General features: G+C 45.2%; 1 pseudogene across 1 annotated transcript in view; it reads left to right on the top strand.

The window, feature by feature from the left end:
- The window catches only part of LOC146870462 (large neutral amino acids transporter small subunit 2-like), a 351489-nt pseudogene that overhangs the window by 322916 nt on the left and 11272 nt on the right, over positions 1-17301 (top strand). The window contains exon 9 of the transcript XR_014978319.1: positions 10443-10620. The product of XR_014978319.1 is annotated as a large neutral amino acids transporter small subunit 2-like (transcript). The remainder of the gene's footprint in view (positions 1-10442; positions 10621-17301) is intronic.

The following is a 17301-nucleotide window of genomic DNA, read 5'->3' on the forward strand; positions in this document are numbered from 1 at the left end:
TCGAGACTCGGTGCATCACGTCTGCCCTGTGACTGTAATCAGTCTTCAAAAGTGTTATATAACACTTAAACGTCACTTTACAAGATAACGACTTTGGCTTGGTCAGTTAGTTGTTCAGCCCTCATAAGGAATCCTTTCTCTGTGAATACGTCAGTGCTCTCCCACTTCATGTACGTCGGTGGGCAGGAATCTCTGCCAACAACACAGCCTAATAACAGTCGTGCTATTTCATTCACGAAATGTCCTACTCGCGCCCTCTTTACAAAAATATCACCTAACTAAAATGCCTTTCTTCGTCATCGTGCCAGCAGGGCCGAGAGCAAAACATCATTGAAGGGCAAATTAACTGACAGCACTTGGTGACAAATCTGCATTTGTATCAAAGGAAAGACTGTCTCTCGTCATAGGCGGAAATCGTTAAGGCATATTTTAAAGCAGATCAAACGCAGCTTTTTTTTTAGTGGTTTGCGAGGTTTGTCCCGCGGGCAACTTAATGACTGGGTTGAACAGACGCTACAAACAGAAACTTGAAAATGGCACTTATACACAAATACGGACAGGGGTTGTGGAGGGGGGCGTTCAATGAACAACCAAAAAAACACTTACCTTTAATGGCCAGCCGGCTGCCTCCTCCCTTGCCTTCTTCCTTTCTGCAGTCTGGCGGGAGCAGGAAGCACCCGGCACACAGGGGCTCCCCTGAGCCAATAACAACACTGCAATGAAGCGTTGTGATCACTGTTCCCACTAAGCTGCACGCACGATGGTCACCCGGAGCGCGCAGTGTCCTGGATTTAGCGCGCACACTGAGACATCCCTACAAGACTCTTCGCGCCGCCGCTTTTAAAACAAGAGCAGCGCGAAATCCAGGCAGGAGGCAGAGGAAGAGACATGGTGTTGCAGGCGCGCAAAGCCCATTGTGCTCAAAGGGCTTCAGCTTCAGCCCCCCATTGTGTGTGGACCCCCGGCCTGAGACAGCTTCCGGGCACTCAACAGCCGCACCCGAGTACTTCACGTGTCTTTAAAAGACCATTTGTAGGTTAATGAGCTTTGTCGTTTTTTCACCCCTTCTTAGAGCCCCTGCATCTCCACACTTCCTACTGCTGGAAGAATTAGCCCCCCCCCCCCACCCAAATTTGACTCTAGTTGCGCCTCTGGTGCTTTGTAAGGGGAGGGGGGAGAGACAGAAAGACAGAGAGATTTTTGTTATATCGTGGAATTTGTAGGCATATATACATGACTCTATACATAGTCATATCATCTCGTAATACAACAGAACACAGCAACAAACACTTTGTTTAAATCTCTTTCCAATCTTTTTTAATCTCGAGGTGTTAGAGTTGGTAGACTCTGGGCAGGTTTAGGAAACCGACCCACCCTCCTCTTGTAAATGACACTGGTTTACGGACTTCCGACCTCAACTACACCTGTTTTGTCTCCTCGGGCGCACATACCAGCATTCCCAGCCTTTCAGACACATCACATGATAATGTTTTAATCCAGCCTGACCTTTAATTGTGTGGCACACGTTTCAGGTGCACTGCTGTAAAAGGGGCTTCAAACTCGCCATAGTATGAGGTGTTTGCTTTTCTTTCCGTGCTTTTGCGGCCTTTTTTTCTGTCTGGATTGTCTTCTGCTTGGCCTTTAAGTTCTCAGGCACAGCTCATAAAGGGTACAGCTAACGCACACAGACTGTCTATGGAACACGCACCACGGGGTGCATTACCAGCACTTTACTTTCTCCAGTGCTCGTCTGAGTGCGGTGTGTGTTGGCGGCGAATTTCTTTTTGTATCCTTACCTAAGTGATCAGAAATGAAACATATAAAATGTTTCCAACTCTGTTTAATTTAAAATATAGCGTGCCATGGTTTTAGTCATCGAGGGAGGGTAAGCCCAGAATGTGGAGGTGACACAACACTTTAAAGTCTTGGCTGCCATACAAAGAAGAGGTAAGATTTTTTAAAGGTTTGACGTAACTCCTAAACTTATGATCAGCTGAGTGCTTAAGTCTTACCTTGTTGCATTGCTGTTATCCACCAGAAACACAGTCAGCATGACTCTGGCCTTCGGACCCTTTAGCTGCCTTTCTTTCTAATTTGTACCCCGATTTGGTTTAACCCCTTGTGCTTAATTGGACTTTGCCATTGTTAATGAAACATAGAATTGTGGTAAGCATTGGTGTTTTCAAAGTGGAACAAGAACAAAATCAACGTGATTATTCATATTGCAATATTTCTTTCACTGTGCATCTAGAGTTCTGTGAAATGCTCATTTGGATGCCTGTGGGAGAGTTTGGGCTTCTCAACCCACTACTGTATGGATGGCTGGGTGTCACAGATTCCATGTAGGTGCATTGAACTTGAATAGACACAGGTCACCCTGCCACAGCTTACACTAGGCCAGTGGTAAGGAGCACAAAAGAAGTGTCTGTATGCGAAACAGGTGTTTTCTGTGCATGAGGCAATACAGAAGCAGGGATAAAGGTCATTTCTTGTGTTGGCTTGCAATCAATGATTTGTGACCACAGTGGTTTTCACAAATCATTGATACCGGTCATTGCAGATCGCAAGGAAGGGGTGATGATGTGAACGTTGCCAATCAGAAATCAGTTTGTGACTTGTACTGCCTTTTCAGTGTTGTGAATTTTGTTTTGCACATGCCTTTTCAGTGTTGTGAATTTTGTTTTGCACATGGAAAGTCAGAGATTTGTACATCTTAGGCTTTAAAAGTACGCAAACACTCTGTAAGATTCCATGAATCAATGAAAATTATATAATTTTCTGAAAAAAAAATATTTCGGTAAATGTATTAAACATTTTTGTTGCAAATGATACTCTTGCAAATGGGAAAAGTAAAAAAAAAGTGTTTTAAATCTTGGAAACTGTGGGTGTGGTTCAGCAACAGAGCAGAGCTACACGTCGGTTCTCAGCAGTCCTCAGAGGGCTTTCAGCGGGCTAAGCTCTCCCTCTGAGCTTCTGGGCCTCCTTCTTATGCCCAGTTCCCACTCATATCAACCCCAGAGAGCATCATTAAGTGGAGAGTACAGAGGCATACACTGAGGTTTTTACAGGGGATGTGAAGCCATGAAGTTCTCCTAAGCCTCCCTCCTTCGCCTGCTGTTGCTTGGTTTATCTTGGGAGAGCGGCGTGCAGTGGGTGAAGACACAGAGGTACGGAGGTCTACGTCTGTGAGAAGCTGGGGAGTGCTCAGGGTTAGAGCACGGTGCTCAACCCTGAAACGCTTGAGGCTTAATTACTGAAGCGTTCTGCCATGAAATGCCCTGAGATGCTTGTGGCCCAGTGCACAGTCTTGAACCAAATTAAAATTGAAGTTCAGAACTCAGGAATCCTGAAAAGGGGCTGCGGTAGGGTGGATGCTAGTGTAGCCATATTGAGTTGAGCGCCACCTCGTTGAGACGGCCCACAAGGTTAGTGAGCTCAGTGCTTGCTCCCCCATGACACACCAAAAACATTTAAGCCTCCTGTTATTGTTAAGATTGCAATACAGGTTTGACTAATCAAGGGAACCAAGGTGTCTACAGGAAAAATGAAATCCGGTAAGATCGGACAACAGGCTGCGCAGAAATGATTGAATCAAAAAAAGATCGCATGGAAACCCCAGACAGACATTGTGCCAGATAACACGACTAAAGCAAGTGAAGGCCATAGCATTCCATTGAGGTCGTCAATACAGACATTTGGGAAAATGAACCATTGCTGTAAATTTATGTTTTTAAAAGACTTAGCAGCAGTCATTTATTCAACAACAGAAAATATTGCAGAACTGCCAATCCACTCATTCCTCAAAAGTCAGATTCACTATTGAATCCAGATCAACAGTCCAGCATAAGTCCATCTATGAATTTAACAGTAACAGCACCTGGAAACAGTGAAATGTCAGTGGATAAGGTTATCATGATACAGGCCCAGGTTCATGCACCAAGCTATTCTTATTCAATGCCAAGACCTCACCCAAACAAGCACTATCCGCATACAAACAACTCCATCATTGACTCTGTAGAGGAAGCGGAGAACTCCTGGCTGCGCTCAATTTTACTAGCAAACCATATAGATCTAGTACAGGCAATGGAAAGTTAAGACCATCAATCTGGTGGTTGATCCAGTAGGAAATGAGCAATCTGCTACTTAAATCTCAGATTCATCTGAGCAATTAACCCAAGAAGAGCTAATTAATGAACATAAGTCTGCATTTAGCGACCGAGTAACATTAACTCTGCCACAGCCAAAAGACATCAATGGGAAATACATTTGATGGCCCTTCGTTGAACACAATTAGGAAAATAAAGACCCCACATACTGATAAAAATGTATTTCTACCCAAACCAACCCTTTTTACCATCATTAGTATAGTGAAAGATGTGGACAGAACAGAACTCTTTAACCTATACCATGCAGTTTGCAAGCAGCTCTTTGACACTTCATAGGTTACTGTCCTATATCAGAATTGTAACTTACGAACTGCAAGTAACAAAAGGATCTCTACAACAAAAGCAATAACCTACCGAGCTATCCACATAAAATACAGTTCTGTTATGTGTATGGTACACATTTTTGTAACAGGCATATTAACCCTCTGTACTACTTTATGATGAGTCAAAACTGCAACCAGACAAACATCTCTCTCCAGCAGAAATATTAATCACTGGAAACCTCCTTTACCTCGCAGTATCAACAACGACCTGCCTTTGCAAAGCATTCACTACCCCGACTGCGACTTTACCACAAGTTACTTTAACCCAGAAGTTGTTACGATGACTTGCTGTAGGGGACTCGTTTTTGGACTGGTGACAAACTATCTCTGACGGGATATCCAGACATTACTCCGTAGCTTGCACGTCTAATTGTAAATGTTATGTAATTGTGTATATATGTGATCTTGTATAGGCTCTCGAGGTCTCTTCGCGATCCCTGGTCTGTCGACTGGTGGGTCCCTGAGGGGGTAACTTTGATTTTCCTTGGGCTTCCCTGGTTGCACCAGACGTGCCCCAACTCCCAACCAAGTGCTGAGTCCCACAGACCTTGCTGGTCTCCACCGAAGCATCTTTCTTCTTTCTGCATGGGTTGCTGTTGCCAAGGCTTGTTGTGTCCAATCGGGGCACTGACGCTGAAGCACTCGACATCCTTCGTGGGACAGCTCGAATCCAGCTCCTGGTTGTCCTCGACGCCTCCTGGTCCTCGTGGCTGAAGAGTCAAGCTTCACCTTCACCTGTAATCACCCGACATCGGTGGGCATCCGCCTATCGTCCTCCTGGTCACTGGCAAGTGACCCAGACTCTGTCCCCTCTGCTTTCAGGTTCTTCTCGACTTCGATCCTGGCTTGGATCTCTTCGGACACTTCGCATCTTCCCGGCAGCAGCAATTCTTTGCAGCTCCCATTGAAATCGACGACGCGACCCGACACCATTTGACACCTATGCACCCGGCTTCCCTGGGTGAGGTAACACGAGTACTCCGGTGCTCCCATGGGTGTTGACCTTAGAACTTCCTAAGTCCAAAAGGGTTTGGTCCTGACTCATTTCTAAGTGTCCCTAATCTTTAAAAATCTAACCGCGACTTTCCCCATAGAAGCTAACGGGAGCTTGCGGCTGTGTTCTCACACTGCACACTGCCCCCATGGGTCCCCTGTGTCACTACCTTGGGTGGTTCCTTGGGGTCACAGCGAATCTACAAGCTCTAGGCCTTGTGTCTAGTTAAGTTGTGGTTGTTATACCACTATTTTAGTATATGGTTTGGCTCGCCACTAGGGACTGACCTGTATTTGTGCTATTTTACTGTCATATTTGAAGTGTAACTTATGTGTTTTGACCTCTAGCCTAACAAAGAGACTAGGAGGGTGTGTTTAGAAATAAATACATATATTTTATATATATACCTGGTGTGGTTGTCTTTCATTTAGGAACTCAAGAGATTATAGACTGGTAAAACAAGCTGCTTTACATTCCTTCAAGACTTAGCCTGAAGGCTGCTCTCCATAGCTACCACTAGGATAGCTTTCAATAAAGGTTGTCTTTAACCTATAACCAATAAGGGGTTGTTTGGACTGATACAGGCTGCCCACTATAATTAGTGGACAGCATATACCAGGCCAACTTCTCACATTAGTGACTTGCAACTACCAGAAAAACCACTTGCCATTATTAAAAAGTATATAGGCCTTCTACTAGGAAGTGTCCTGCCCTAAAATAGAAAAGGTACCTATTGTGACACCACAGGTATACATTCTAAGCACATATGTATGACAAGATGTTGGTGAGATACCTTACTCGTGTGGTAGAATGCAAGCTAATTTACGCCTCAAAGAGTGCGCATTTGTCAGCAGTTGCAGCTTATATAAAAGCGTTAGATGCAAAAACTGTTTTGCAGTCCCAGCTATTAAAAGGTTTGTAGAGAGAGTGAAGAGACTCTATCCCCATGTACAGCCCCAGCACCATGGTGGAGTGAACCTGGTACTAGCGGGTCTGATGAAGGCATCGTGTGAGCCAGTGCAAAAGGCATCACTAAGATATCATTCTCTTAAGGCAAATTTCCTTTTAGTGATTACATCTTTTAGAAGGGAACATGAATTACAGACACTCATATCTAACCACACATAGGACCCATGTCTGGCCCTACCCAGCGCACCTAGGTCGTTTAATGCAACACAAACAAAGTGATGGCTGGAATATTCCAATGAATCTAAGCCACTGCAAATCACATCCCTGTTCCTCGTTTCACCTCCTACCATCAGGCAGACTACAGCTCTACCGCTTTCCACCAGAAGCAGAGAGAGCATTACAAACCTTAGATGTAAGGAGAGCAGTAATGTATTACAAGCAGGTGATACAGAGCATTAAAATGACAGCACAGTTTTTCATGGGACATTCGCCTCAGGCCCTGGGGACAGCTGTGATGAAGAACGTAATTGCAAGATGGATACTGCAAACCATTGAGCACTGCTATTGAATGGCTGATGAAACGTAAGAAACTAAACTTAAAACACATTACGCTAGGAAAAAAGGGTGCAAGCTGCTGGCTTTCATGGCTAACGTTTCACTGCAGGACATCGTAAAGCAGCACATGCTCTTCACAGCATGGTTTAATGAGGTAATGTTGTGTGAACATAGAATTATGCACCCACTTCCTTTTTAAACCCACCCCGCTCCCTCAGGGGAGGTAAAGCTCTATGTAATCTGTGCACACCACCTGACTCTAGAAATGATTTAATGCTATAAAAGAAAACACATACCTGTAATAATGGCTTTGCAGCTCGAAGCTCTTCTACATTCATATAGGATCCTCCCACCTACCCAGTGAAGAGGGCTAGTTGAAGAATAAAAGAAAAGGGAACCTAGGCAAGTAAGGGTACATTGTTGGCTTATGGTTGAAGTCCTGCTCAGGCTCTCCATATGTAAATTAAACTTTAAATGAAATTGTAACTATGGAAGCACAAATCACATAATTTTGGGAATTTCGCTTTAGGCTTGTGTGTCAAATTCCCACAATTACACCACTATGTCATGTTAAGTACTTATGAGCTATTCACAGTAAAGATTTACCTTGAAGCTTGCACTTCGTGGTAAAAATGTACCTCAAATGCACACGAACAGCAGAACATGAGAAGCTATTGTTCACGGTGTCTTTGTTTTTGCTTAATTTTTTAGTGCAAACTGCATCCTTGCATCCGTGCATTTCGTACAAAAATATTGCGCTGAATGATGGATTTGCCTTTTGTGTATTTAGTCATAATTTCGTATAATTCTGGTGGTAAAAATACTGTCCACAGCTTTAGGAAATTGTAAATTTTGGGTTTGGGGGTTGGTGCTGCCGAGGCACTGTCCCCGCTATACCGAGGACTTAGCAGCTGGTTCATCAGACCTTAAACCATGCCCTGAGAGGGTTCAGGTTAACTCGGGCGTAGTTTAAGTGGAAGGAGGCGGACAGTGGAGTGCATGGTGGGGACGAGGCTGGAAGCGATTGTTCATTGCAGGTCTGTATTCTTGATGAAGAACCTATTCAGGTTGTTGCAGGGACCCTGGGATTGAGTGAAAATGCCCTTGATGCCTCAGGGTTTTACAGGAATCCCTGGATCTTTGAAAGCAGAAGCTTATTTTACGTTTCTTGGAGATCAGAGACATTCTGTTGTTCGTGCATGTTTATTTTGCTGTGTAGAAGGCATTTCTTAGATTCATTGTGTGGAAGCTGGGGCGGGACTTTCACAAGGTGGCATCAAGGCAATGGTAGAGCAAGCGTCACTCGCTCAACCCCTAGCAGTGTCTTGTAGGCGTCTGTCTCCCAGGTCACCATAGCTAATCTTCTAGTCTCAGCACTTGTTATCTAGTCTCCCCGTGGCACAGTCTCCAGCCAGGCACCACTGGGCCATTTCCCTGCCGCCTGTCCCCTCCACACCCTCCATCTCCCTTGCCCTCCATTAAGTCTCGTGGTTCCCGTGACTCCTTATCTGTTCTCTCTGTAGTATCAGGACTTCGGCCCCAGACCCCTATAGTCCACCTGCTAAATGGCTCCAGTTAGGTGTAAACAGGGCTATAAAAACAGCCTCTCTGGCTGCTTGCTTCTCTGTCTGCGGCTTCAGTTTTCTGCTGACTCCCCTTTTGCAGAAGGGACCTTTCAGCTGACGTTGCCTCATTTTCCCATCTCTGCATGAGCGACCTTCGGGACAAATCCACCATGCACCCGCCTGGAGGTGCCCTCTGTTGAAAGTTAGCCAGGTCACAGCGAGAGTGGGAGGATGATGAAAGGACCCTGTAATCTGAGGGCGAGGACCTTCAGTCCAGTCCAAACTTCTTTTATTATCCAAGGAATAAGGGTGGTATGATCGGATCTAGACCATTTTATAATCTGATGGAAATTTTCTATTAGACCCTTTCCTGGGGATAAGAGCCCTCATGACCAATCGACCTGATTTAATTATCCAAGGGAGCGGCCTCTTGTGAGGGGGCGCCCTTTCATCCCTTACTGCATTGTGGGCGATGATGGCCCTCTGACCCAACCAGCCTTCTGAATAATATGAACTATGAAGACCCTGAGCCCAAAGTAGCATGCTTCAATATTTTGAGGGACCAGACTCCGGGTCAAATTAACAAAGTCTTTATTGTTTTAGTTCATTAAAACCATAACAATGTGCTTTAGTTAATTATACTAAGGTTAAAAGAATTATACAAAACATTTTTTAAAACATCAGTTTATTCAAAGTGCATCGATTGCACAGTTCATTTGACTCAGGATCATCCCAGCAGCTCTTGCAGTCTGAGGTGCCCATGGCCACCGGGAAGCGGTGTGGCTCCGCGGCCAGGGTGACTGCCTCCGGAATCTGGCGATCACAGTTAGATCCCCGGCAGCAGATTAGCCCAGCATCATGTGACTCAGGGCAATAGCTTGCTTAATCTTCCCGAGGGCCCCCAGTGCCTAGAGACCCTTACGGGTAATTGTTCGCGCTTTACAAATGTGGATTATTACAGGCTGCTCCTGTAATCTGAGGGATGAGAGCAGGCGGCTCTATTTACCTGCTATGAGATCCACCAGGCATACCTCTCCTGCTCCTGTTATCTAAGGGGGTTTTTATCAAGCCTATGAGCAGTCCCTGATACAAAGAATTCAGTTCATTCCCTGAGCATGTGCCAAGATTAGCAGTTATTGTACATTTGATTCCTGAAAAAGAGTCATAAAACTCTGGTGCACTCTGGATGGATTCAGAGATCAGAGACTTAGTCCATCCGATGATGAGTTCAAGTTGGGTAGCCAGCACAGGTGCTGAATCAGAGAAACCAAAACGAAGCAGAATGCAGCATGTCTGCAATTTATGACCCGGTAAATAAATATACATAAAAAGCACTGTTATTTATTCAAAAGAAAATCCGAAGTTTTGAGCTAGCCACCTCCCTTGATTGATGTGGTGTTCAAGGCACACATGTCTGTCTCCGAAGGTGAATCTCTGCCTACCTTTGGTATGTAGTGGGAGGTCCTGGTGTTTGTTGTCCTTAGTATGTTGTTCTATCTCCGTGCACGCGTCTGTCTCAGAAGGTGTATCTCTGCCTACCTGTGGTTTGTAGTCAGAGGTTCTGGTGTTGTCCTTAGTATGTTGTTCTGTCTCCGTGCACACGTCTGTCTTAGAAGGTGAATCTCTGCCTACCAGTGTTTTGTTGTGGGAGGTCTTGGTGGTGTCCTTAGTATGTTGTTCGATCTCCGTGCACATGTCTGTCTCAGAAGGTGAATCTCTGCCTACAGGTTTATGCAGAGAGGGACTAGTAAGACATGTGTCTTTCTCTGATGGTAAACCCCTCTCTACCTGTGGGTTGTGGTGGGAGGTGCTAGTGATGTCTTTGGTATGTTGTTCTCTCAGTACACGTCTGTTTCAGTGGTTTGCAGTGGGAGGTGCAAGCAATTACTTTAATCTGTTGCTGTGTCTCAGGACGTGTATTTCTTTGCAGGTGAACCTCATCTTCCCAGTGATCTACCTCCTGTTCTGGGCCTTCCTGCTTGTATTTAGCCTCTGGTCGGAGCCTGTGGTCTGCGGCATTGGGCTCGCCATTATGCTGACTGGTGTGCCAGTCTATTTCCTGGGCGTCTACTGGCAGAACAAGCCCAAGTGCTTCAACGACTTTATGGGTGAGTGTTGGCGGCGAGATTATCTTTAGGGTTGGTGGGTGGATTGGAGGCTCCAAACTAACAGATTAAAGATCCCTCTAGAGAGCAACGACAATGGACCTAATTAACTGTTTGGGAAGGTAGTCAGAAAAAGATGGAAACAAGTACATGTTGTGGAATCTGATTACTGCAATGCTTAACATTTAAGAAGTAAAAAGGTTCAAAAACAAAAATGACTGCATATTTTTTAGTTAAGGTACCAGGGTAACCATTCTGCAAACTAAGGAAAGAATGTAAATGTCCAATATTAGTAATTACCCGAGGGTGTCAAGGCGCTGGAGGCCGTCGGCACCGGGGATCGAACCCTGAGCCCCGGAGTTCCGGCGTTAGTTGCCCTGGCCGCTGCACCACACCTCTTCCACAGAACTGCCAATCAGTTTTATAACAGTCCCTTTCAGGACACAGAGGGCCCAATTCATAAAGACACCCACAAATAGCTTGATTTACTACGGAATCAAATTGCAAAAGGTACATTTGCACTCTTAAATCAAAGTACCAATGTACAACAATGCCCAGTGTAGTATAATGTGTGGGGAAGGGATTTCTTCATGAGGGAAAATGCAAAGTCCATGTACAATTATGCATACGGAAAGCCCTTTGTTTAACGCAAATGCAAAGAGATTACCAGTTTTCCAAGATTACTTCCAGATCACTGTTGCTGTCACAGAATTCCAAGAGTACCTTTCTAAACCTTTGTGAGTCCCTCATATTCGGAAATCGCTATTCTTGCAAGATTGTAAACCCACAAGAGCAGATTTGTGATTCTTTTTAATCGGGTCTAAGGAGAACTCCGATATATTTCAAAGGAAGAACAAACTATCAAAGTTCAAAAAGTACTTGATTCGGTTTAAAAACAAAAACCGTAAAAGCAACATATCAAATTACAATTTGCACAGAGAAAATGTAAGGGAAAACAGATCTAATCTATTTCATCAAAACCCATAGTTTTCCGTAATTTAAAAACGTGTTTAAAAAAACTTAAAACTGCAGTAACAGTTAAAACAGTATCCATTCTCTGAAGTTCTAAAAAAGCTGGGCGACATTTATTTATTTTCAGCTCTTTGAGGAGTGGGACAATGAATTTCCTACGTGATAAAATATAAAAATTACAAAAAAATAAAATATGGATATCAGATTGAGTTGAGGAGTCATCACAAGGGCACATAGGCAAATTTCGCATCCATGAATTCATTACTGGGAAGGACAAGAGTCTAAAAACAATGTTTAGTCTAAAACGGGTCAAAAGAAATCGATCATAATTTGACATCGGCAGGGTTAAATATGGCTGTACTTTGTTACCAATTAACAACAAGAGATGTGAGGTTACTGTTGTTTTCTTCATTTCCTCTCGCCTTCTCTTTTCCTCGAGGTATTCCATACATAGTTTATTCAACAATTTTCTGGATATATTACCCATTGAAGTGGGTCATCAAAATAATGTTGGCAGCCAATTTCGACAAGAAAGTGTTTAACGTAGTTTAGCCAATCAGATCCACCCACATTATCCAATCTTAACACATCCTGTAGTATAGCCCGATTCATAACACACTCATTTGTTGTCCATACCCTATGCCACAAGAGAATGGGTTGTGTTCTATTTAAGTCTGATATGAGGTTGTCCAAGTTCAGTATGACAGATGAAAGTCGCCACACTTTGTGGTACTATCAGGACATCCCTCATAAACCTGTTCTCGGCTATTTGAATTGAGTCTATATTGGAATACCCCCAAAGACCCGAGCCATATAGGGCTACCGATGTGCACGTGGCTATATATATTGTTAAAATTTCTTTTATCGGTTTCTTGCCCAACTTTTTGATAAAATTCTTTAAGGCCATTATAGTTTTTAAGAACAAAAGAGTTCTGGCCTTTACAGCACTAGTTCACGCCCCGGATTCACGGAACAAAATACCAAGGTAAGGGAAAGTAGAAGTATATTCCAGTGGAACATTATTTATGAACATTCTTTTTATCTTCTTTCGTGGCCTAATGCCACAGTTCATGGAGAAGGTTTTACTACAATTAATTTTTAGGTCTAAACTTGACATAAACTTCTCAAAAGTTATTAACATATTTTGTAGGGCCAAGGGGGTACGGGCCATTAGGACTGCATCGTCCGCATACAAGAGTGCAGGGATTGACCTCGTCCCAACTCTAGGCATATCCCTGCACTCCTGCAGCAGGCGATGCTCAAGTCCATTTATGTAGACCAAGAAAAAAAAAGGTGCCAAAACGCACCCTTGTCGTACACCACGACCCACCCCAAATTTTCTAGTACATTGGCCCCCCCTACCATAACGAACCGATGCTGTGGCTCCTGAATATAATTCTCTAAGAAAGCAGATAATGGAATCTTCCACACCCAGCACTCTCAGAATTGCCCATAGTTTCGCATGTGACACACAATCGAATGCCGAAGTGAGATCAACAAACGTAAAATAAAGACGTTCGCCCTTTATCCTCGTATATTTTGTTTGCAAGATCATTAAATTTAAACATTGGTCAACAGTACCAATGCCCTTTTGAAATCCATACTTTAAGTCGCTCATTATCTCGTTCTCCTCAGCCCAACTTTGTAATCTTGCCAGAATGATTCTCCCCAGGATTTTTATAGATGAGTCTAGAAGGGAGATTGGTCTATAACATATACAACTTTGTCTATCTCCCTTCTTGTATATAGGTACAATGACCGAAACGAACCAAGACGGGTTTAAACCCCTTGCAAAAGCTGCGTTAAAAAGTTGGGGAGCCAACAACACAGGATCCTTGCTATTCTTACTGCCGTGAGGGGAACGGCCCTTCAAACTTCAACACCCAGCGTTCCTTGCTCCGGGCGCCTGCCGCTGACATCAGGCAGCGCCCGGGCTGCATTTAAGCCTCCTGAGCGCCCCGCAGCCCGGGACGCGCTCCTAAGCCCTGGTGCCATCATATTTACCAGCGAGATCGCCGTGAGGGGAACGGCCTGATTTGGGGAGCCAACAACACAGGATCCTTGCTATTTTTACCGCCGTGAGGGGAACGGCCCTTCAAACTTCAACACCCAGCGTTCCTTGCTCCGGGCGCCTGCCGCTGACATCAGGCAGCGCCCGGGCTGCATTTAAGCCTCCTGAGCGCCCCGCAGCGCGGGACGCGCACGGACAGCGCCCGGGCAAAGCCCGTGGCCAAGGGTGGGCCCGTCTTTGCCCGTCGAGGACAGTTTGAGGCCGGGCTGGGCACTTCCTCTGACATCTGCTGCAGAACACCTGAACTGTAAGTGCTGCTAGTGGCTGTCTGGCTATACTATTCACCTTTGCGTATTAGTCTATCGACGAAGCAGCATTGTTCATTTCTCTTGCATAAACCCTTAGGCATCCCTGCAATATTTTTGCCTCTGTGCTACTCGACCTATTCAGACCTGGTCATACCATCGGCCATTGCCCCTTAGAACATAAGCTGTTATTACCTGTGGGTTGACAGGGGTCGTAGATAAGCCTGTTGTGGGCCAGTGGCTCTTATTGGGACCTTTTGAACTATTCTATCTGTGTTCTTCCCCAACTGTGTTGAGTACTGTTGCTGCATTATCCTCCCGCCGCCGCTTTTTCAAACATCTTTGCAGCAGCTGTGTGGAGGACTTCATTTTTATAGGCACCGAAGTACCTGAAGGCGGTCCTTGAGACTTTTGTTGACGTACCTGGAAGCACGCTAAAACCTTGCCTGTCTCTCGCGTAGTGGGAGCAGCGTGTGGGTAGCAGGCAAAGGGCTACTCACGCGCCCGGAGGCGCTTCAAATTCGAGCATACCTCCCGCGTCGCGGACAGCGCGCGGGCAGCGCCGGGCGAAGCCCGGGCAAAGGGCGGGCCCTCTGTGGCCCTCAGAGGAGGCTGGGCTGGGGCCACTCTCTTGCCTATGTGAAGTACAGTAAATGTATATTTGTCCACTAACTTATTATGGCTGTGAGCCATGAACATTTGTCATCTGTGAAGGTTGGGGGTTCTACTAAAGGCACATTAGACCGTTATTTTAGTAAGGTTCCCATGGATCTAGGGAGGGAGGACATACTAGCTGAGCGCCGGGCCGAGCGCCGCCAGTCAGTCGAATGTATGAAGAATACGCCTCTTATAGATCTATCACAACAAGTTATTCTGCCTGATGCAAGCCCCTCTATTGAAAATGATGACTTGTTCTCTATAGATAGTGTTCCTGCACTTTTGCGGGAGTTATCCCCTCCATTTTCCCTATCTAACTCGCCTGATAGTTTACACGTAAACACCATCTCTCGCTCTTGTGAATCCCTATCAGGAGTAGAAGTGTTAGCTAACCATTCCCTGCTAAATGTGGAGATTACGAAAAGGAAGATTAGAAAACCACTGTTGTCCAAAGTTCTCGGCCCACCACTAAATAAAAGGAGGAAGAAGGGCGATGATCCATGTAGACCCAGGATCAGTCACTCTGATTTTGGGAAAAGTACTAAGGCTGCCAAACCAGCTGTATCTATCCCAAAAGTCCCCATAGTAATTGCACCAACCCCAAAGGTTGTTTCAGACACTGCATCAACCCTAGTGGAAGTAGGCACCCCCTTATATTGTTCTCCAAAGGAAGTACAGTCTACTGACCCTTTGGAAAGCATTGAACATCTCATAAGGTCTTTTATTTTACCAATTATTGAGAGGTTAAAGAGGGTCGAGGAAAGGCTAAGGAATATAGAGCTGGTCATTAGTAGTAAAGCGGGGCAGATTAAGGACCAAGCGGTTCCGGACCATCCTCCCGTAGTAACCATGCCTTCTTCTCTTCCTGTTGTGTGTGAAGGCCCAGCCAAAGTTAGCATGACCACTGGTTCCAACAAACAGAGGCTAATACCCCTTAAATCTGCAAGGCAATTGGCTTTGCTTGCTGCTAGTGAAATCCAGAGGGTTGGGGAAAAACGGGGTGTAGGAAACATGGGTGATGATGAGAGTAGGAGTTCTAGCATTGCTAGGGGTGTGAAACGTAAGGAGCCCCAAGCTGAACTACCACCAGAAGCTGTTCCCTATGTGGTTGTGCTAGCGGGAGTTCCAACACTGCCAGATGGCAAGAGGGAGGGGTTCTTTCAGCTTAAAAATAAAATTGTACATTGGCTGAGCCAAAATCGTCCTCTCCCTTATAACATTAATGGTGAGATCCTTCATGTTCGCCGACTCCCCTGGTTGGGAAGTAGGGTGAAGGACATTAAGGGGGATTTAATTGTTATTAATTTCAGAGACCCCGAGGCCGTTAGGCATATTCTAAATTGGTCAGTAGGGAATTCTGGTACTTCTATTGCCCCTTTTGAGCTGACTTTCTTTTATCCCAGAATCCAAGGGAATTGAGTTGGGCACCCTGGGGCTCCTGTCCTCCCACAGACCAATCCACGTGCATTTTGTAACAATGGGCATACAATGTTTGAAGCTAATTTTAAATCAATGACTTTTGATAACATCCCAAGGTGGGACACTGTATTGCCAAGGAGTTATGGGAATCTAAATGGGAGGATGGACCACCTGGTACCATTCACGCCGCTTGATGTCTTAAATAGATATGAAGCCCTTTCTGGCCTCGACGGTTGTGATTGACAGATGTGGCCATTGACCAATCCATCCCTCGCTGTTACTCAATCTGACCAAACCACTAATCTCGGATCACTGTATATTGGTAAATCTGACCTAATTGAACGACCTAGACCACTAGAGGGGATCTTGATATCAGAATTAACTGCTTCTCCCTCTATCTCTCGTTCCCTTCCAAATTGCGTACCCGAGCAGGGGGCGGGTGCTGGGTCCTTCATCTTGAGCGATTCCACTGGTTCTTTGGATTTTCCAACACCTAAGCATGCCCCTGATGCTGAATGTGTTAAAATCGTCTCGTGGAATGTGGCGGGTCTCAAGAACAAATTGCCCATTCCTGAGTGAAGTGCGTTTATTGCCACATTTGACATCTGTATGCTGCAAGAAACCTGGATGCTTAAAGAGAGTGTGGCGCCGGGCTTTTCAACGTATGATATTCTGGCAAGTATGAGCAGTAGGGGCAGGCCCTCGGGTGGGCTGTCCATATGGGTTGGCACTCATCTAGGAGTGAAGGCATTGGAAATTCCAACTAACTCTCGGGACGTACAACTTGTTTTATTGGATTTAGTGAATGGCCCAAATATTGCTTTGATAAATGTCTATTCAAGGCCAATCAAGCGGGGCCTTGAATCGGAGGCTATTACTGTACTGTCTAATCTTATACAGTCACTCGACTCCTCCACTGTGTTAATTTTGGGTGGGGACTTTAACTGCCATTTCGAGCCCCTTTGGGACCCAAATGTAGGAGACCCAGATGAAGTGGATTTACTATGGAACATTCCTGACCCGCTGACCTCTTTGGTCAAGGTCTGGACTCCCCCTGCCTTGCAACTGCAGTCGCTCTCCTTAGCTGCATCGTTGCGAGCATGCAACGGAAGGGTGAAGCCAGATAGACCTGGGAAAGTAACATTCAATAGACTAAATCATACCTCGATAATTGACTATATTTTTATTGAAGCAAGGCACTGGGATAGGCTTTGAGTTTGTGGTCATTGAGAGGTTTGACAGTGACCATAATGCTTTAGCCTTGACTCTCAAACCGGGGAGTTTTGGACTTAAAAAACCTGCCCCGGATGAGAACCAAGT

This window comes from Triturus cristatus, chromosome 1_1 (assembly GCF_964204655.1).
Source record: "Triturus cristatus chromosome 1_1, aTriCri1.1, whole genome shotgun sequence".
Classification (NCBI taxonomy): Eukaryota; Metazoa; Chordata; class Amphibia; order Caudata; family Salamandridae; genus Triturus; species Triturus cristatus.